The 23,223-nt window shown below is 37.9% G+C and overlaps 1 long non-coding RNA gene across 1 annotated transcript; it reads right to left on the bottom strand.

Moving 5' to 3' along the window:
* Positions 1-2,705: 2,705 nt before the first annotated feature.
* Positions 2,706-9,878, bottom strand: LOC122913956. The gene is made up of 3 exons (XR_006385757.1): positions 9,828-9,878; positions 9,463-9,605; positions 2,706-3,191 (listed from the first exon to the last, which is right to left on the bottom strand). It is a non-coding gene; the product is annotated as an uncharacterized LOC122913956 (long non-coding RNA).
* Positions 9,879-23,223: the final 13,345 nt, after the last annotated feature.

Genomic DNA, 23,223 nt, shown 5'->3' with positions numbered 1-23,223 from the left:
TATGAGTCTATAGTACAGCTATTAAATACCCAGTTTTAATTCAATCCTTTGATGTATCATATTGTAGCCTAATGAATAATTAACTTTTCAGGAACTTTGCATATTTTGGAAATACTCTGTAGCTTTTTTTTATTGATTTTTATATGTTTCTTAGCTCCTTGCTAATATTACCAGTGACATTTAAAATCTAAAATTTATCTAAGAGTCAGGGAAATGGACCTGTCAGTATTTCCTCTTTTCCCCTGTTCTGTTCTTTGACGTTAGAAATGATGTATCAGTTAATATTTACAGTAGAGTTTTAGAGCAATGGAGTCATTTGGATAAATAAAAAAATCTCCTTTAACTCAGTTGGATAAGCTATCTATTTCAAAGAGGAAAAACTAAATTCCTAACATAATAGTTTCCCCAAACATATTTACCAATGATATTTTAAGAATAACCTAATAAACCAATAATTACTTAGGGCATCCACAGTTAAAGTGTTTCTTCCAATGTAATTTTTAGATATTTGAAAACATTGCTACTAAAAATTTCCCCCCACATAGTTTACATTACAAGCGTACTTTAAATTTTCAGTTAACCTCATATCAAAATCATGTCTCCATTGTATTAAAAACCATATTAACATAAATGCAAAAAAATTACATAATGATCTCATTTTAAGATATGAAATAAGTATAAATAAAGATAGCTTCATTTAGTGATTTCCTTTTTCTGTAGGATTTCTCAATTGTTTTTATTGAAATGAATAGTACTTATATATGAATGTGCATATATATAAAGTTTTGAAGATTTTTATTTTCCTAAGAGACATATAAATGGATCAGTTGCATTACCAAATTACTTCCCACAAGGATTCTACCAATCTACATTGCAAATATCTATGCATTGACCATTTCTAACCTTGTAAACTTTCTTCTTTGTCGTCTCTTTTTAAAAAATATTTAAGGAAAATATTGTTTAAATAGACATTTGTTTCATTACTAATGAGATTGATGAAGTCTGTGCAAATGAAATCTTTTAACCTTTGAAAAAACATACTGAGCACCTATGTTGCCATCACTGTGCTACGGACTAGAACTCGAGTGATGGTTTTCACTTGGGAGCCGTCTTGTCTCCAGCGCACACTTGGTAATATCTAGATCGGTGTTTGGGTGTCTCGGCTGGGGTGGGGAGGAATGCTAGCACATGTAAGTGTGTAAAACCCAGGGATGCTGCTGAACGTCCTACAGTGCCGAGGACCGCTCTCTATAACAAAGAATTCTTCAGCTCCAAGGAATAAAAGTACTGGAGCTGAGAAATCTTGAGATAAAGCAACAAATTAGATTGACATAATCTCAGCTCTCAGATGGTCCCAGGATTACAGGAGTGGCAATATGACTCTGTATTGCAGTCATATAATTACATCTGATTCATATTATATTAAATATATATAGCACAGCTTTTAACCCAAGGTAGGTGAACAGTGAAAACATAGTAATAGAAGAGGTGATTCAAGCCTCCTGATTTTTGCTCTGTATGTTGTTATTCGGGTATGGATACATGGATGCATCATATGTCTGTGTGTGTGTGTGTGTGTGTGTGTGTGTGCGCGCATGTGAAAGAAAATGTGCTGTTGGAATGCTATGTTAATTTCTTTGGATAGCTTTATTGAAATATAATGAACATACAGGGTACTGTGCCATTTGATAAATTTTGACATGTGATATACCCATGTAACTTTGCAATAGTCATGGAAATGAAGATACCCATCACCACCAAAAGGCTCCTCCTTGTGGTTTTTAATCCCTCATTACTATGAACCATCCATTTTTCTGATTTCAAGGCAACCACTGAGATCAGATCAATTTCTGTAAATTAGTTTGCACTTTCTGTGATTCTATATAATGGAATCAAAAATATGTACTCTATCCTGTCTATCTACTTTCATGTGGTAAAAATATATTGAGACAGAGCATAGTTGTTGCATGTATTAATACTTCATTACTTGTTGTTGCCAAGTATTATTCCATTTTATAGATAGACCAAAACAATTTCTTTTTACAGATATTCCAAAATTCATTCACTCATGATGGATACTGGGGCTATTACAAATAAATAGCTGTGGATACTCCTATGCTTTTATTTGAGCATATGAGTGTTCATTCCTTTTGGATAAATACCTAGGATAAATATTGTGTGTTTCACATTAATATTAAGAAACTCCCAAATTGTTTTCCACAGTGGAGGTACTACGTTTATTTCCATCATTATTGTAAGAGTTCCTGTTCCTCCACATCCTACTAACACTTGTAAGAGATATCTTTTATTGTTTCAGCCATTCTAATAGGTTTGCTGTGATTCATGGATCTGTTGGGTTTAAAATTTGGAAAAGTTTTAGTCCTATTTAAATACAATCATACAATTTTTTTAAAGAATTTATTTATTTATTTATTTATTTATGAGAGAGAGAAAGAGACAGATAGTGACAGAGATAGATAGAGCACAAGCAGGGAGCAGAGGGAGGAGCAGTCTCCTACCTAAGCAGAGAGCCTAATGCAGGACTTGATCCCAGAACTCTGAGATCATGACCTGAACTGAAGGCAGACATTAACCAACTGAGCCACTCAGGGACCCCAAATGCATCATATAATTTTGTCTTCAATTACACATATATTGAGCTGCTTGAACTTTCCGCATGACTTACTGATTCTCTTTTCATTTCTCTTCAGTTTTTTTCTTCTCTATGTTTCATTTGGACACTTTTTATTGCTACATCCTCAAGTCCACTAAGTGTTTCTTCTGCAGTGTTCAATCTGCTGTCAATTTCATCCACTGTATTTTTTAATTTAAACATGATAGTTTTTATTCCAAAAGTTTGGTTTGCTTCATTTTAAAATATATTTGCTGTTTCTACTCAATGTTTTCCTCTGGTTTCTTGAATGTCTGGGATGTTTTAAACATTCTTTTCTAAATTTCCCACAGATTGGTCTTTTCTGGGCCTTCGAAGTTTTCTCCACAAGGTTGTGCTTGTAAGTTCTCACCTGCGATTGTTGGGAGGAGCCCGTGTCTATCTCTGGAGTGATTCCTCTCCATGCCTTCCTCATTTCCAATACTCCGCCCTCAGCAGACTACTGTTGGCTTCTTCATACTTCTCTGTCCATAATTCTGGTGCTGTGTCCAGGTCTACCTTGGTTTTCCTCCCTGCCCTCCTGCAACCAAACATAAAAACAAACTTGGGACATTAATCTGGAGCCGTTAGAGGATTCATCTCCTTTACTTCTCCTCTCCCCAAATCACTGCCTTTTTGGTCTCATGTCCAAGCCTTTGATTTTCCTAGTTTGTTCAGTTCATTTAGTTGTGTCAGTTGGAAGGGGAAATCCAGTCCTGGTTACTCTATCTTGGCCAGAAGTGAAGTCACTGTTTTTGAAACTTGATTATTTTGGCCCCTTAGACTCAGGTCTATCGTGGGCCAGCTAGTTGAGCAGACCACTGTGTCTCATGTACCATCTTCCTTAAATGATAGTCTTTTAGAGACCAACGTTTGATGCTCCCCCAAAGACAGGTCTCCATTTATTATATAATAGGGATTTCAAAAGATGTTATTATTTATATTCTGCAATGGAATTACACAGGCAATGTAATGCAGAAGAACACACTCTGGGGCGCCTGGGTGGCTCAGTGGGTTATCAGATTTGCTATTATCACAGCTAAAAAATATCTCTACTTTGCTAAATACAAGTATAAATTCTCCATTTTCATCTTCCATGAACTAAGAGCAATATTTCACATGGTTGATTTCTAATCTCAAGCAGCAAAACAAAACAAGCCTTCTTTGCCTGCCAAAACACCATTCTCCAGGCTTCTTATCACTCAGGGTAGACATTTTCAGCTCACATTGCCAGTATCTCCTCTCTCCCAGCCTCAAGAATCAGAAGTCTTGGTCTTTGGATCATTATTCTTTATTATTATCATTATTATTTTAAGATTTAATCTATTTTAGAAGAAGAACATGAACATGGGTTAGGGGAGGGGCAGAGGAAAAGGGAGAGAGAGAATCTTAAGCAGGTTCCACGTTAAGCATGGAGTCCAACTTGGGGATTGATCTCACGATCCTGAGACCGTGACCTGAGCCAAAATCAAGGGTTGGACGCTTAACAGACTGAGCCATCCAGGCACCTCTGGCTCCTTGCTCTTAACTCCCCTAATGTTCTTGATGATCTCATTCATTATCATTACACTTAAAAAGCTTTGTTATGAGTCTCAGTGTGTATTTTAAACCTAGCACATTCATCTGATTTCCTCTTTTATAGCACTCAGAGTATATTTTTTAATATAAAGTATGGAAAGATATAATAAAAACACTAAACTATCATTTTTTAGCCTCCCCTTATATAGGATCACATGTATATATTTTATATGTTTATGTACATGAAGAAAGTCTACTGCCAAACTGTAAGTCTTCTTATCAGATGTTTGTGTCCAGCTACCAGTTTTTTCTGTTTGTCTTTAAGTAATTAAAGCAATGATTTGAACTAGACCAAACTTCTTCCAGGCTCTACTGTCTTTATGGCTTCTCAGATCTACAACTTGTTTTATTTTTACAAAGTTCACACACAGCATATTTCTTTCCCTCTTATTTTGTTTCTTGACATTTCTACTTTGCTTTATTTAAAACTTTAGCTGAAAAACTCATCTTTTTTATTAGCCTACATCTTCAAATGTTTTTCTTCCTCATGATTTCTTTCTGAATTTAACTTTACCATACTAATCGAAAACTGACAGACTAAATCACTTATTTCATAAGACTTCTGTAAATGATGACATGCAAAATGGTATTTTTAAGTAAAACTTGGAACTCTGATCACTGATGGCAAATTTAAAACCTTGGCAACATGAGTGGGTGGTTTTTTTTTTGTTTGTTTGTTTGTTTTTCTTAGTTTTGCCAGCAATGATAGCTTTCCCTTTTAGGCTGCTTTCTGTTACTGATGAAAATATTAACCCAAACTAAACCTACATAAAATGTACATTAGAGGCCAGTATTATTTAATTTAATTTCTGGAAGGGAAAGCAAATAAAACCAGTCAAATAAATGAATTTATAAAATGCCTCATTGGGACAAGTGATAGACAAAGCAGAGGAAAACAAACAAGGATTTTTTTTTAAGAAGGGGAAGTTTCAGTTAGTGTGATCAGAGGTGGCTTGAGGTGATAAAATTGGCCCAAAGAAAGTGAGGGACTTACACTTATTTGGAAAACAATGAACAATCAGAAGGAATATAAGTCTAGAGATGCTTGCCTGGAAAGTTTAAGGAACTTTTGTGCTAAGAGATGAGTATAGTAGAGAATAACAGGACGTAAGAGGAGAGAGGTAAAAGGGAGCAAGTTGTGTCAGATTCTCAGGCCTTCCTATGAATTTAGGCTTTTTCTCACAGTCCATTTGAAATCTGTTGAGGAATGGGAGAGGTGTTCAACAGAGGAGTGCTAAGAGCCGAGGTAGTTTTTGCTATGGACTCAGTGTTTAAATCCACATGTTGAAACCCCAATTTCCAGTATGATGGTTTTTGGTGATGATGCCTTTGGTAGGTAATTAGGTCATGGGAATGGAGCTCAGTGGGTTAGTGCTCTTAGACAGAAGAGACAAGAATGCTTGCTTCCTCTCTCTGTGCCACATGAGAACACAACCAGATTGGAGAATCTAGATTTGAGTAAATTTCAGAATTATCAGCATACGGATTGCACCTAAAGCCATGATATCATGAGGTCACCAAGGAAATGAATATAAATTGGGAAAAGTAGAAGTCTAAGCACTAAGCCCAATCACATGCTGACCTTAACAAGTGATGAATTAGAAGGAACCAGTACAAGAGATTGAGGCGGAGTAGCTGAGGGACAGAAAGAAATCCAGAAGAGAGGTCTGGCAGACCCATGAAGCAAGTGTCTCAGGAATAGGGAACAGGAAATAATCAACCATGTCAAATGCTACAGCTACAATGAGAGAACTCTTGGATTTAGCACTCAAGAGGTCACTGGTGAGCTTGATCAAAGGGGTTTTAGTGGAGTGTTCTAAAAGAACACAAGATTAGAATGGCTTTAAGATAGAATGAGAGTTGAAAAATTGGTAACAAAGTACAGAAAGGTTTTCCAAGGATCTTTGCTATAGAAAGAAGAGAAGAAAGTGAAATCAAAGAGACATTTTTTTAAAGATACAGATAACAAGGGGCGCCTGGGTGGCTCAGTGAGTTAAGCCTCTGCCTTCAGCTCAGGTCATGATCTCAGGACCCTGGAATGGAGCCCCGCATGGGGCTCTCTGCTCAGTGGGGAGCCTGCTTCCCCCCCACCGCCACCTGACTCTGCCTACTTGTGATCTCTCTCTCTCTGTCAAATAAGTAAATAAAATCTTAAAAAAAAAAAAGATACAGGTAACAAAAGTATGTTTTTTGGCTGATAGCAAAGATCAGTGAATCACTGGGGCAGTACCCTTGAGTGAAGGAAGGGCTGTGGTGTGCTGCTCAAGCACTAGGTGTGGTACTTGGTAAAATCACTGATACCCATAAAGAGAGAAGGGGGGTCTGATGCTGTGGATGCGGGTACAGGCAGGAGGGAAACGTACTGTAGGAATGGGGAGGAAACTTCTCTTATTTCTGTGTTCACAGTGAAATTAAAAGGAAGGTCACCAGCTGAATATGACAAGGGAGAAGAGGTGTGGGAGTGTGGGAGAAAGGCAGTGTGAAACAGTCACCTGCGAAGGAGAACATGTAGATAGACGTACAGTTGGCATCCAGCATCGCTAGCTTATCGTGTGAATTCATCTTTGGGTTTGGTTTGGTTTACAGAAGAGGCTGCAACTAAGAGAAGGAGCAGGAAAGAGTAGAGGGTATAAACAAGGAGGGATTATTCTGATAATGACAGCATTTTAGCAAGTTGTGAAAGGAAAGGGGAGTGAGGCATAAACGACAGTGAAAAGTTGATGGGATAAATGGATTTTAGCCATGTTGAAGAATTGCTGGAATTGGAGAACTGGAGCGAGTGGGCTAAGCAGGACGTGGTGGTGAAAGGCTCGGACCCTGGAAATTGAGTCTGCAGAGGGGTTTCAGTTAGTGATGATTATATGGTAATAGGATGTGCCCATGGGCAGCGCTGCCTGAAGTGGAGTGGAAGACAAGGTTACTGGAAGAGAAGTGGCCAAGGGACTGAAATTAATGTCGATGTTGTCTGTAGGTATCAGTAAGGATCCCATAAGTTGTCACTTCCCCAGCTTCTCTGATTTCAGTAGCTGAGCTTCCGATGGATCCATAGGACTTGGGTGTGCTCCTGGCCAGACTCTTACATCTGTCCACTTGGTGACCATCAGACTTGCCATGGTTTTTCTAACATTTACATATGTCACCACAGGAAGCCCAGGATTCCCTAGTCACGCACTGTCCTCCAGACTGTAACTCCTAAATGGTTCTGTACATTCCTCTCTCTGACATTGTCTTCCACATTTACTTTCCTGTCTTCTGTGATCAATTAATTTGTAAACACCACTGCACTCGGACCAGCCACTTACCTGTCTTCTGAATCCCTTCACACTACTCCCTGATCTCAGGACCAATCATCAGCAAAATCTCCCATATTCTCTTCCCAACATCATCTTCATTTTCTTTCTCTAACGTAGACCTGTCTCTCTTTTCAGTGTAGCTTCACTACTGGCCCTCTGCAGTGGTAGATGTGTTCTCTCCCACACCACTCTTACTGTGGACCTAGAGGTGGGGGCTCCTTACTTCCTCATCCACATTATTCTCCTGTCCCTTTTCTCATGAACATACCAACTGTCAATCTCGTGTCATTGAACAGCATCACCCACAAACCTTGCTTGTCTCCATGATCTGTTGGCCTTTTGTAACTCTTTACTTCTTGAAGGTTTTAGCTACAAGCTCCTTCCCCCTCACATTCTCAAACACTACTTCTGCCAGAATCCTTGGTGATTAAAATAAAACGTCCTTCAGTAACATGGCCAGTGTGGGTTAGATTACCAGTAGGTGTGATCTCCCTGGAAAATCAGATGAGAGACTAGATGCCATCTCAAGACTATTTTGGCACAAAAAATAGGACTTGGTTGGTGGAGAAAAAGACAGATCAGTTGTTCTAAATAATTGTCTATCAAATGGTTAATAAGGTGGTTCTTAATTGAGGGTGATTTTGCCTTCCAGAAGATACTTGGAAATGTCTGGAGTCATTCTTTTGTCGTCATAAGTCAGGGGTTGGGTGTGCTGCTAGCATCCAGGGAGTAGGATCCCCACAACAAAGAACTGTCCAGCCTGAATCGTCCCCAGTGCTGGTTGAGAAATCCCAAGTTCAGGATGGTCAGTGTTCATTGCTTTCCTATTTTCACCCATGAAAATGCAATGTTTATCTCTTTAGTTTGAAGTAGGACACTAGCAGATTTAGATGGAGTAGGAATACAGCAAACATTTAAAAAAAAAAAAAAAACCCAAACCCAAAACACTGAAATCTCTAGAGGATTAAAAGATTTTTTTAAATATGAAAATGTGATGTTCACATTTTCAGAGCTTCCAGTTTTTTATAATACTCTCCCTCATGAGCACAGAAAGCCTTACTAGCGTTTCATCTGAAGTTGAAATAGGGCTTAGTTCATGATTCCCAAGTTTCTGTTTCTTCTTTATAGCCTAAGGAGCTCTTTATTTGGCCTCTTTGCCTCCTGGGCTTCCATTTGGAAGGAAAATATTTTGAAGTAGAATGTGATGCCGTTGATAGAAAGTATTCTGTTTGTGAACAGGGACTCAGGCTTGGTCTTTGGAGTTGCTTCCTTTCACAGTGGGGAGGAGAAGAATGTTAACCTCCCGGGTGACCAGTGGCATTACCCGATAGGGTGGCTGGCCTTATTCCACTGGCGCTCATTTCCATGCACTCACATATTTATCGCAGAAGTATCTGTTGAATTTCTGTGATATGCTAAACAACATGTTGGCTGTGAGGATATAGGGATGAAAGAGAAAATGGTTCTGACCTCAAGTTATTTTTACAATGGTGGAGAAGAAAACCACAGAAAGTGTAGTAATTTAATAAAATATTATTAATACATTAACACATTAAGATAAACAGTGAAAATTGTTATAATAGCACACAGAAAGAAGTAATTTATAATTCTGTGTGATGTTGGGAAGAAATACCAGCAGATTTACAAGATCAGATAATACTGGAGCTGAAATGTGTAGATTAAAAGAAAGAGTGATTTCATATTTTAGCAGTATTCACTGTGAGCCAGACCCCATGCAAGGCACTTTATAATCTTATTTAATTCTCACTATAACCTTGGATGGTGCATTTTCTACATGTAGAAACAAGATCAGATAGATGGGTCAAAGTTACAAGGTAAATAAGTAGCAGAATGGAGATCAGGCTCTGGATCAGACTCCTCATAACCACATTCCTTCCAATAAGCCAAATAGAGGAGACACTGAGGGTGCAGTATACTCACATTTTGCCAGGTATGCCAGACTTTCTCTCATGTCACCTGCAGATCGGGAAGATAGTCTCCCAAGAACGTCAGCAAAAAAGAGTATATTCATGATGGTGTCTACGTGGTGAGGGTTTTTTGCTCCGGTAGGACACGTGGTGAGGCTGACATAAACGGGAGAGAAGGAAGCAAACGAGAGTCATTTGTAAGCCAACATGCTGTAGGATCAGAAACTATGTGTGAGCAGAGAAAACTGTCAGAAGTAGAGAGGAGCCAAAAGAAGCTTCTGGAGAACAAAAGGCACTAACACAGTGACAGTTACTGTTCCTGAAGGAGGCTCTTTGTTTCCCATTAAGCCTGGATGTACTTTTTCCTCAAAGTCTTACCTCATTACCCTTCTTGCCACTGATGGGGTTTTGGAATATAGGGGAGGTTCAGTGGGGTGAGGTCTGGAGCCAAGGATCAAGGTTTCTTGAGAAGTCTTTGGTGCAAAATGGTGGTTTATTAAAGCATGGTGACAGGACCCAGGGGCAGAAAGAGCTGTTGCAGGGGGTTTTTGAGGAGTGGCTGATTGTATACTTGGGAGTTGGGGGAAGTAAGGAAAAGGGAGGTTTCAAAAGGGCTTTCATATGCTAAAGAGGACCAACCCACTAAATACCTACAAGATACCAGAGGTCTTTATCAAGTTAAGGTGATTTTCCCCAATAGCAAGGTATTAACATCTAGTTGGGAGATCTCCCAAAGAATGTCCCACCCAGGACTGTGTGTGGCGTCAGGAAGGGGGAGGTTCCAGGGTCCCCTTAGGCTTTGTCTTCTTCAGCTTGCCCTCTGCTCCCTCATCATCACCAACATATATGCAAGTCTTTAACTGGCGCTTTTTTTTTTTTTTTTAAGAATTCTGGTAATAAAAAGAGATTTTTCAACTGGACAAACATTAGTAAAGTTTAAGAAAAAAACCTGTGAGACAATAAGAAATGGTAACTTAGAATCAGTGGAACAGAGTGGACCCCTTGTTCCACTAATGAACCTGGAGAGGGGGGAGGCCCCGGTGAGCATGTGAACTGCTTTTAGGTTTCTCCAAGGATTTGGACCTTTTTGGAGACTTGAATGCTCTAAAGCAGTTTCTTGAACTACAACTGTTGGCTTTGTTATCCCTGTATCATTAATACTGCCTGATGGACCTGTACACAATTTAGGTTTAACAGATACTTGTTGTAACAATGAAGCAAACAAGGGAAATAAAACTAATCCTGCAGTTCATTCATTCTCTTTAGTAACACTGACTTCTTCTCTAGTCCTTGAAGACACCAGGCTTTGTCCTATGTCAGACTCTGTATTTACTCTGTTCTCTTCCAGAATACTCTTCCTTAGCACACCCCCTTAGCTCACTCCCACATTCCCTTTGCTTTCTGCACCAATGTCACCTCAAGAAGGTCTTCTTTGTTAGTGTCTTAAAACCACACTTCCCTAACCCCAGCATTCCCTCTCCTTCTTCCATTTTTTTAAGGCTTTTTTTTTTTTCAGAGCAGTATTAGATTGACAGCAAAATTGATAGGCAGGCATAGAGATTTCCCATATACACTCTATCTGCCCATATACATGACCTTCTCTGTTACCTGTGTCCCCCACAAGAGGTATGTTGGTCAAACTAATATGCTTTTTTTTAGTAAAGCATTTATTACCACCTCCCATACTCTATATTTTTCTTATTATTGCTCTCTCTGACTAAAATGTAAGCTCCAAGATGACTCCAGTATATTCTGTATGACATATTCCTTGATTTCTCCCAGGACAGGTGCTGTCCTCAGCCTCCCATTCAGACCGCAGTGAGAGGTCCGATGGATCGCGTCCTTACCGACACTTGACATTGTCAGTCTCTTTCTCTTTGGCCATTCAGGTGGAGAGGGAGGATTAGCTCCCTGAAAGATGGGCAATGTCATTTCTGGAAGAAGGAGTGTATATTATGGGGCAAAAACATCAGGATATACACACCAGCACAGGGAAAACACCACTTGATAAAATACACTGGGCTTGTAAAAAATAAAAATGTGGGAATGAGCTCAAACCAATCCAGACTTCTCGAGGTTAAGCATTCAACTGAATGACAAAGGGATAAAAAGGTGGTACATTTCAATGAGTGGATGACATGTGCCAAATTATTTCTCTTGTTCTTCAGCAGGCACTGACAGAAAATCCCTGTCAGGCATTTGGAATATGAGGCAGATAGTTGTTAATTGCATGCTTTCGAAAAGTTTGAGAGATTTCACAGTTCAGTTATTTAAAACATCATTAAGTTTACTAGAACTAATTTTAACTGTAGAAATTCTTTATGTTTTATATTATTGAAGCATAATTTAAATACAGGAGATTGCATTTATTATAAAGCTACAGTTCAGTTAGCTTCACAAATTGAAGACACTAGTGTGAAGATTACCCAAGCCCCAAAGTTGAATATTTCAAGCATTAACGGGTCTTTTTTGTGCTCCCTTCTACTCACTATCTGTTGTCAAGAATGAGTCCTATTTGGGCTGCTTCCTGATTACTTTTGCTTTTTTTTTTTTTTTAACTTTAAAGAAGTGGAATGAAATCATATTCAGTATTTTGGCAACAGACTTGTTTTTCCAGTGTTACTTTTGCAAGCTGGATCCACGTTGTTGACTGTAGTTATAGCCTGCGTTTTCATTGCTGCGCACTATGTGACGGCTCGTTTGTGCCTCCCACTGTTAGTGGTATTTGAGTGTTTCCAGTTGGAGTTACTGTACCGCTAGAAACATTCTAGTGCAGGTCGTTGGTCAACACACCACAACACAGCACGGCACAACCTATTATACATGCGCCAAAAGTGGAATTGTTAGCTTATTGGTTACTATGTTTTGTTTTGTTTTTTACTTTTTTAGAAATACAAGCGTTTTACTTAACTTTTTTAAAGCTTGTATTTATATCCCAGTTAGTTAACATACAGTGTAATATTGTTTTCAGGTGTTAAATGTGGTGATTCCACATGTTCCATGTAACACCCAGTGCTCATCACGAGAGGGGCCCTCCTCCATCCCCATCACATTCTCCGCTCATCTCCCCCTCCCTCCTCGCCTCTGGTGACCATCTGTAGTTAAGAGTCTGTTTCTTGGTTTGTTTCTCTCTCTCTCTCTGTCTCTTTTCCACCTTTGCTCCTTTGTTTTGTTTCTTAAATTCCACCTCTGAATGTAATCATATGGCATTTGTCTTTCTCTCTCTCTCTCTTTTTTAAAGATTTTATTTATTTGACAGAGAGAGAGAGACAGCGAGAGAGGGAACGCAAGCATGAGGAGTGGGAGAGGGAGAAGCAGGCTTCCCGCTGAGCAAGGAGCATGATGATCCAGGGTCCTGGGATCATGATCGGAGCCAAAGGCACACACTTAACGACTGAGCCACCCAGGCACCCCTCTCTGACTGGTTTTGCTCAACGTTATCCTCTGTAGCTCTATCCACGTCCTTGCAAATGGTGTGATTCCATTCTTTTTTGTGGATCAATAATATTCCTGTGTGTGTGTGCACTTGTGTGTGTGTGTGTGTATGTGTGTGTGTACCACATCTTCTTTATCCAGACATCCATTGATGCTTCTCAAACTTGGGTGTTGTCCATAATGCTGCTAGAAAACTCAGGGTGGGTGTCTCCCTTTGATTTCATGTTCCAGTTCTCTTTCCGTAACTCTGCAGCAGTGCAGTTGCTGGATCGTAGGGTAGCTCTACTTTTAACTTTCTGAGGAACCTCCGTACTGTTTTTCCACACCGGCTGCCCCAGTGTGCATTCCTCCCCACAGTGCACGAGGGTTCCTTTTCCTCCACGTTATGTGTTCAGCTTTCGATGATAGTAAATACTGCTGGCATTCCCGTTTACTTCCTAAAATACATAGTGCGCTTGATTGTAGGAAACAGCATATTTTCCTATGGGGTTAGTACAAGGACATAGGCAAGCTGCAGAAATGTGCATAATTTGCTTTGCAATCGTATACTCTAACAAAACTTCTTTTTAGTTTATTTTCTCTCAGGGATCACGATCCTGTACTGCCTGTTGCCCAATACTGGTTTTCTGTACTGTTTCCTCTTCTATCTTTTTTCCCCCAGCTTTGAGGAATAATTGACAAGTACAGTTGCATACATTGAAAGTCTGTCACATGATGACTGACACACAAATGCCTTGGGGGGCGATAGTCCAGATCAAGATAAGTAAACATCCGTCAGCTCATGTGGTCAGCTTTCTGTCGTTGCTGTGGGAGAAGCCCTGAGATTTAATCTCGGAACTCCCAGGTATGCGACAAGGGATTGTTGACTGCAATGGCCGTGCTTCCCATTCAGTCCTCAGAACGGATTCTTCTTATAACTGAAAGTTTGCGTCCTTTGACTTAAATCTCCCCATATCTCTCTCCCATAGCCCTTGGCTACCACCGTTCTGTTCTGTTTCTATGAGACTGTTTTGTGTTTTTTTACATTCCACATATATCATTTTCATTTTTCTCTCTACTTACATATAAAAAGAAATCCGTTAATCTAGCATAGCTGGAAAGGAAGTCTCTTCCTTTATCTTCCTGCAGTTTGTCTTGAAGTGTTCTATGTAAGGTCTCACATGAAATTTATTTATTCCTAGGTGTTTGATGTTTTTTAATACTATGATAGAATACATCTTTAGTATTTTTTTAAAGATTTTATTTATTTATTTGACAGAGAGAGATCACAGTAGGCAGAGAGGCAGGCAGAGAGAGAGGAAGGGAAGCAGGACCCCTGCTGAGCAGAGAGCCTAAGGCAGAACTCGATTCCAAGACCCTGAGATCATGACCCAGGGTCATGACCCAATGAGATCATTGCTTTTTCAATAATCTCAGGATCCCTCATTCCCAGTCAACTCTCTGTCATTGAGCCCACTCTTGTCTCTGCCTAAAATTCCTGTTCCCTCATTTCTAACTGGCACACTCTGGCTCTTCACTTGAGGTTACGTGTGAGAGTGCCCACCCCAGTGAAGCCTTTCTTTAATCCTCTCTGTGACTTCTGGTCAGAGCTGGGCACTCCAGAACAAGACTAACTATATCCTAAAACATTAAAAAGTAGTCCACAGACATATTATTAGAATTGAGCACTGAATTTAGCAAGGCTGCTGGATACCAGGGTAATATGTAAACAACAACTGTGCCTCTCTCTATACCAGAAAAAAGTAAACAGAATAAAAAAATATAAAAGATGTGGGGCGCCTGGGTGGCTCAGTGGGTTAAAGCCTCTGCCTTCGACTCGGGTCATGATCCCAGGGTCCTGGGATCAAGCCCTGCATTGGGCTCTCTGCTCAGTGGGGAACCTCCTCTCTTTCTGCCTGCCTCTCTGCCTCCTTGTGATTTCTGTCTGTCAAATAAACAAATAAATCTTTAAAAAAAAAAAGAATATGGGAATAAAGAGAAACTCTAAGTATCTCAAGGTCAGACAGAAAAGGGCCTTTCTTACATAAAGAGGACTAAGTGAGGCTAGAAAGAGCCCAGAGGAGTAGGTAGGACAGAGATGCATGGGAGGGGTCCTAAGGAAGACCAGTTCTGCCTGATCTTACTGGGTCCGGCTCTGGGCAAAGTTCAAGGTCATGCAACGAGAAGAGAATCAAAGTAAAATTCACAAGCATTGTGTTACTATTGACCAGTGGGAACAAATAACTCAGCTAATCATCGATTGAGTAAAAATTGGGATTTGGGAGGCTCTGTGCTAGGCTTTGTTCTAATGTGAACAACAGGGCTGGTTATTCAGGGTTCTTTCCAAGACATTTAGGAATCTTGGCTTCTTGTGGTAAAACACTTATTTCCTAGTACACAAGGGGTAGGGGAATTCCTTGAATGATTGCTGCTTTCTGGGATTATAAGGGGCTCCAATGAAGTTCAAAGTGATCATTACTGAGAAAACTTCTGTGAAAGTAGTTGGAAATTAATATATTTTAAATGAACATATTGCAGGTATGCAGAACTCTCTTGGTTTTTGAACATAACATTTGAACCATAACAAATGTTAACGGAGCAGCATCCTTATCTTGCAGAAGAAAATGGAGTTAATTCCACTCCCCACCCCATGGAGAAGATAAGGTCCCTGCTTCCAAATGTCCCAACAGCAGACCCTCTTTCTGTGGTTTTACTTTCTTACTGAGAGAACCCCTGATATTCTTTGCATCCGACTGTCTTATTAGGGATATCATAAGTACTAAAAGTTGCAATTAATGTGAAGTATTAACATACAGCTTGGTACACAATGAGCTCTCTGTGATTGTTCCTGCTTTCTTTGTTCTTGGTTTGCTGCTGGTGAACAAGGAATATGTTGTCACTGAGTACACAAAAATCCAGCCCACAGTCTGTTTAATTCATGGGTATGGTAGACAAATGAATGCTAGACAAATTTGATTATTAATTATCAGCCAGGTTCTCTAGAAGCATAATGCAGATCCACTGTATATATATCACTGTTCCAAAGGCCAAGGATAAAAGATAAATTCCCGCTCACCACCCTGCCCCGCCTAGCACACAGGCACACACATTTTTCTGCAGTGGGAACTCAGCCGCGTGAATTATTTCCATCCCTTATTTTCAAGCTGCATGCTTCAGTGCTGTATCCTGTGAGAATTCATTGTATCCTGTTACAATTCATTGTCTGCAAGTTGCTGGGCAGTCACAGGGAAACTTTCTCTACACTTTCTATTGTACTATTACTTCCAGTAATCACCTCTAATTATGCCTCCAAGTGAGACAATTAGTAAATAATTACAAATTCCTTTTCTTGTGGTTTTCATTGGTGCTATTTAAAATCTGAGAAGCTGTGTTAATTTTGGTGACTTTTAATAATTTCTCTCTTTTCCTCCCCTAAAAGAAATTGTGTTCTCGAAAGCTTCCTTAAGAGTTATTGCATATTAATGAATTGCATGCCATAAGCGAGACTGATTTCCTAAAGGAAAAACCAGACTGTATCAGTGAAACCACTGAGACCCTAGAGTAGTTACAAGTTATATCTGAAGCGCTCCATAAGTATTTTTTTACATTCATAACAATTGAATGAATTAATTGGACATGGTCCTATTAAACCATCCATCCATCCATTTATCTTTTGGTATTTTTCTTGAGGGAAATTTTATAAAGAAAAAAACCCAGAAGAATACTCATTTGCTCAAATATCCTGCCTTTAGCAATTACTGTATGTTCATTGAGTCCTGGGTGCTCTTGTGTGTAAAATATAAACAGCAGTCCATTCTGTTGTCCTAACACATGCAGTCATACCCCAATTCAAACCAATGGGATGACGTGTTTAATTTAGACTCTTATAATCTCAGAGATCAACAAGAGCTTACTGGAATTTTAAAATAATCTCTGAAATTAGAATTTGACCTTTACCAAGATCACAGGTGAGGTATATGCCTATAAAGTTTGAGAAGCCCCCCTGCTCAACTCCGACTGTGTATACCCCAGTCACCCCAAAACCATGCACGTGCCAGGCTCCTAGGCCAGATTGATCGGAAGCAACTCTTTGAAGGAGAGATCTAGGAATTGCTAAAAAATTTAAAAGGTGATTTTGATAAAATGCCAAGACTTGGAATTATTGATCTAAGGGAATCTTCAGTTACACTGTGATTTACCTCTGATGCTAATTTCCTAAACCACTTACCTACACTTCAAAAAAGCAGACTGAAAAAATAAAGAGACTGATTCTGTCTACTCCCACAGGCAAAGATCCCAATAGAGAAAATATCTCCGCAGGATAAAATCGATACTCGTATAAACAGTTTTACCGTAATAATTTTTGGAAGGGAGAAATAAATGAAAGAATCCTTGGTTGCTAAGGGGTGATCAGTCCATTTTGGTAAAATTTTAATAGATCATGTACAGAATATGGCTTACACTTGGCTAAGGAAAACTAGAGCTAAGTGACACAGACTTATTTGAGTAAGTGTGAATATTAGAATGCAGAATTAATTGATTAATTTAAATTTAATTTTATTTTTTCAGTGTTGCAAGATCCATTTTTATGCACCACACCCAGTGCTCCATGCAATCCGTGCCCTCCTTAATACCCACCAGCAGGCTCCCCCAACCCCCTACCCCCTTCCCCTCAAAACTCTGTTTCTCAGAGTCCACAGTCTCTCATGCTTCGTCTCCCCTTTTGATTGATTTATTTATTTGTTTTTATTTCCTCTCTTGTGTTTATTCTGACAAATACTTCGTTTCACTGGATGCATCCTAAGTGTGGACCTCTCCACCAGGCACTGAGTAAGCTGACATGTGAAACTCTGAGTAACAACTTAAACGTTCTCACAACTACTTCAGATCAATGAGATCATGTAGATCCCTTGCTTGAATAAGCTATAATTTTAGCAAATGACAGAGTAAGTAGAGTGACTCAACCTTTACTTTAATTCTCTCTTCTCTGCCATTAAGGACAATATACTAACAGGAAAGGGTAAATCAAACATTGTACAAAAGGAATTAAAACCCAAAAAGGAAGTAAATTATTAAGAGAACGCATGTTATTGTAAATTGCCATGCCTGCAAAATCACCTGCCAGTGCACAGCAGAAATGTGCAGGTGTGTTTCCAGAGATAGAGTAAGTGTTGAAAATGTTACAACCATAAGCGATGCTTGTTTTAGGGGTTCGACTCCCTGTATTTTGCCTTTTCCACTGTGCTACACTATCACTATACCCCTCAATATCCTTTACCTGAATTTCTTCAACAAATTCTTTCATTACAAACAACACAAAATAGCTTTTAACCAGTTATGCTGGAAGAATTATTAATTTAAAATTATGGGACACCACTTGTGAGGTCTTCAGTGTGTTATTAATGATGGCTTCCCTTCAGTGTATACTGGAGCTAGTTCCAACAATCCCAGACAAGCTGATTATAGGTCTCTCTTCCCAACCTTGGGTTCAGTGACAGCCCATTGGACAACTAGAAATTGGCCTTGTTGGGAATATTTACACTATGGAAATCAGTAAGTGCTACAAGTGAGGGTCTTTTTTTATTTGGAAAGCTGGTTATCAACCCATCATTAGACATATTGTGTATGAGTGTGTCAGTTAAGACAATAAAAAAATGCACTGCAGACACAAAAATTCAGGGAAACCTAAAATTTGTTTTATTTCCTTTCTTCCCCAGTGGCCAACACTTTGTTTTCCAGCTGCTATGATTCTAAAAGAGACCTTTATAGTCTCCGGATAAGATACTGCAATAATCCTTATAAATCTTGCAACTCTATGGATTAATTTATTGTTGTAACTGCATAAATAAATTATGGAATAAGATGTCAATGAAAATTTTATAAATGGATTAAGTCACTATAAGTTCTTTTATATGTGGCATCTTTAAAAAATTTTTTTAATTGAAGCATAATTAACATACAGTGTTACATTAGTTTTAGGCCTATAACATTGATTCAATAATTCTATACATTAGTCAGTGCTCACCAATCTGAGTATAGCCATCATACACCATTATCCAATATTATTGACTGTATTCCCTATATTGTACTTTTTATCACTGTTATTTATTTTATAACTAGACACTTATAACCTTTTAATCTCTTTATCTATTTTACCCATTCCCCCACTCCTTCCCCTTTGATAACCATCAGATTTTTCTCTATATTTAAGAATCTGCTTTTGTTTCTTTTTTTGTTTTGTTTTTTAGATTCTACATATAAATGAAATTATATGGTATTTGTCATGCTCTGACTTAATTCACTTAGCATAATACATTCTAGGTCCATCCATGTTGACATAAATAGGAAGATCTCATTATTTTATTACTGAGTAATAATCCTGTGTGTGTGTGTATCCCATTACACACACATACACACACACACCACTTCTTTATCCATTCATCTATTGATGAACACTTGGGTTGTTTCCTCATCTTGGCTATTGTAAATACTGCAATACACATAGGAGTGCATATATATTTTCAAATAAGTATCTTCTTTTTCTTTGGGTAGATACCCAGTAGTGGAATTATTGGAACATATTGTATTTCTATTTCTTATTTTTTTGAGAGACCTCCGTACTGTTTTCCACAGTGGCTGTGCCACTTTATATTCCCACCAACAGTACATGAAATCCCTTTTTCTCCATATCCTCACCAATACATGTTATTTCTTGTCTTTTGATACTAGCCGTTCTGATAGGTGTGAGGTAATATATCATTGTGGTTTTGATTTACGTTTCCGTGATGTTTGGCAAATGTCTTTCCATGTGTCTGTGGACCATCTGTAATGTCTCCTTTGGAAATATGTCTGTTCAGGTTCTCTACCCATTTTTAATAGAATTGTTTTTTGGTTTTGAGTTGTATAAGTTCTTCGTGAATTTCTGATATTAACGCTTTATTGGATATCTCATTTGCAAACATCTTCTTCCATTTGGTAGACTGCCTTTCATTTTGTTGCTGTGCAGAAGCTTTTTATTTTGGTTTAGTCCTGATAGTTTATTTTTGCTTGCTTTCTCCTTGCCTCGTGTTTAGAGACAAGGGAAATATCAGAGACATATCTAGAAAAATGATGTTAAGGTCAGTGTCCAGGAGACTACTGCCTATGTTTTAAGAAGTTTATGGTTTCAAGTCATAGATTTAGGTCTTTAATCAGTTTTGAGTTTATTTTTGTGTGTAGTGTAAGGAAGTGATGCAGGTTCATTCTTGTGCACATGTCTGTCCAGGCTTCCCAGGTTCATTTATTGAAGATTCTATCTTTTTTCCATTTTATATTCTTGCCTCCTTTATCATAGATTAAGTGACCATATACATGTGGGTTTATTTCTAGACTCTCTATCATGTTCCATTGATCTCTGTATTTTTGTGCCAGTGCCATACTGTCTGGATTATGGTAGTTTTGTGGTGTATTTTGAAATCTGGGATTCTGATACCATCAGCCTTGTTCTTTTTTTCTCAAGATTGTTTTGGCCATTTGAGGTCTTTTGTGGTTCCATAGACATTTAAAGATTATTTGTTCTAATTTTATCCAAAATAGTTGTGTTATTTTGATAGGGATTGCAATTAAACTGTAGATTGCTTTGGGGAGGATGGACATTGTCATGACCTTCTTCATTCTTTGAGCATGGTGTATCTTTCCATTTGTTTGTGTCATCATCAATTTCTTTCATCAGTGTCTTACAATAAATTTTCAATGTGTAGGTCTTTCACCTCCTTGGTTAAATTTATTCCTAGGTTCTTCTTTTCCATTCAATTAGTAATGGAATTTTTTTTTAAGTTTCTTTTTCTGCTGCTTTGTTATTAGTGTTTAGAATAGTCTTTATTTCATTTATTTCTACCCTAATCTTTATTATTTCCTTCCTTCTACTGGCTTTTGGCTCTGTTTGTTCTTCCTTTTCTCTCATTTAGGTGTAAGGTTCAGTGGCTAATTTGACAATTTTCTTGTTTCTTGAGAAAGGCCTATATTGCTAGAAAATTCCCAGTTTAAATGTATTTTGCAACGTCCTGAAGAATTTGTCCCATCACGTTTACATTTCATTTGTATCCTTGTCTTTTGATTCTCTCTTTGATTTCTTTGTTGTCCTACTCATTGTTTAGTAACTATTGATTGTCCTCTGTGTGTTTGTCTTTCTTCCAGATTTTTTTCCTTATGATTGATTTCTAATTTCATCCTGTATGGTTGGAAAGCTGCTTGAGGTGATTTCAATATTCTTAAATTGATTGCGACGCATTTTGTGGCCCAACATGTGATCTATCATAAAGAATGTTCCATGTGCACTTAAAAAGAATGTGTGTTCTGTGGTCCTGAATAGAATGTTCTCTATATATCTGTTAAGTCCATCTAGTCTAATGTGTTATTCAAAGCCACTGTTGCCTTGTTAATTTTCTATCTGGATGATCTCTCCATTCACTTTAAATGAGGTGTTAAAATCCTCTACTATTACTGTGTTACTTTCAATATTTACCTTGATGCCTGTTAGTATCTGTTTTATGTATTTAGGTGCTTCAGTGTTGGGTGTATAGTTATTTATAATTGTTATATCCTCTTGTGGGATTGACCCTTTTATCATTACGCAATTCCCTTCATTATCTTTTGTTAAAGTCTTCGTTTTAAACTCTGTTTTGTCTGATGTAAATATTGCCACTCTCTCATTTCCCCCCATTTGTATGGTATATGTTTTTTTAAACTTGGATTGCCTCTGTGTGTCTTTAAATCTGAAGTGAGTCTCCTCTAGGCAGCAGGTAAATGGGTCTTGTTTTGTTTTGTTTTATTCATGCGGTCATCCTATGTCTTTTGAAGCATTTTGTCCATTACATTGAAAGTAATTCTCTTTTTTTAAATTTTTTAAATTTATTTATTTTCAGAAAAACAGTATTCATTATTTTTTCACCACACCCAGTGCTCCATGCGAAAGTAATTCTTCATAGGTGTATACTTAATGCCATCATATTAATTGCTTTCTGTTTTTTGTTTGTTTGATTTTTGTTTTTTTTTTTTTAGGGTCTCCTTTTTAGTTCTCTGTTCCTTTCTTCTTCTTTTATTCTATTTCTTTGTGGTTCGATGGCTTTCTTTAGTGTTATGCTGAGATTCCTTTCCCTTTAATTTTAGTGCATCTATTACAGGTTTTTGATTTGTGATCATCATTGGGTTCATATATAACATTGGGTTCATATATAACATCTTACATGTAGAGCAGTCCATATTGTGATTGCCTAGGTTTGAACACATTCTAAAAGTACTAGATTTTTAGTACCCCCCAACATTTTATATATATAATGGCATATAGTACATCTTTTTATTTTGCATATTCCTTGACAAATTTCTCCTCTTCATAATTTTCATCATTTATTACCTTTTCTTTCTACTTAAATGAGTCCCCTTTAACATATTCCATGGTGATGACTTTTTAAATTTTATGCCTGGGAAACTCTTCATTTTTCTTTCTAATCTAAATGATAAATTTGCCAGGTAAACCATTCTTCATTGTAGATTTTTCCTTTCAGTGTTTTGAAAATACCATGCTATTCTTTTCTGGCATGCAAATTTCTGCTCAAAAATTAGCTGATAGCCTTATGAGGTTTCCCTTATATGTAAATGTTTTCTCTTGCTTTTAAAATTCTCTCTTCATCAGTACTTTTTGCCATTTTAATTAATATGTGTCTTGGTGTGTACCTCCCTGGGTTCATCTTGTTAAGGGCTGTCTGTACCTCCTAGATATGGATATGTTGTGGGTTTTCCCAGATTAGAGAATTTTTCAGCTATTTTCTCTTCAAATAAATTTTCTGCCCTCTTTCTCTTCTTCTGGGATGCCTGTAATACAAATGTTATTATTCTTGACAACGTTGCTGAGTTCCCTTAACCTATTTTCATTTTTTATTATTATTTTCTTTTTGCTGTTCAACTTGGTTACTTTCCATTACCTTGCCTTCCAGATCACTGATCTGTTCTTCTGCATCTTTTAATCTACTGTTGATTACCTCTAGTATATATTTTTTATTTCATTTATTAAAATTCTTCCCTTCTGACTGGATCTTTTCTATATTTTCTCTCTCTTTATTGAAGTTCTCATTGAGTTTATCCAGTCCTTTCTCAAGTCCAGTGAGTATCTTAATAATCATTACTTCAGATCCTTTATTAGGACATACCACTATTCTCCATTGCCTTTAGTTCTTTTATTGTGATTTTGCCTTGTTCTTCAATCTGTGACATATTCCTCTGTCTTATAATTTTGTCTAATTGTCTGTATGTGTTTCTGTATGTTAGGTAGGTCAGGTATGTCTCCTGGTCTTAAGAATAGTGATCTTGTGTGAAAGAGGTCCTA

Source organism: Neovison vison, chromosome 7, assembly GCF_020171115.1.
Source record: "Neovison vison isolate M4711 chromosome 7, ASM_NN_V1, whole genome shotgun sequence".
Taxonomy (NCBI): domain Eukaryota; kingdom Metazoa; phylum Chordata; class Mammalia; order Carnivora; family Mustelidae; genus Neogale; species Neogale vison.
The sequence above is the reverse complement of the archived record's forward strand: the minus strand, read 5'-3'. Positions and strand labels throughout refer to the sequence as shown.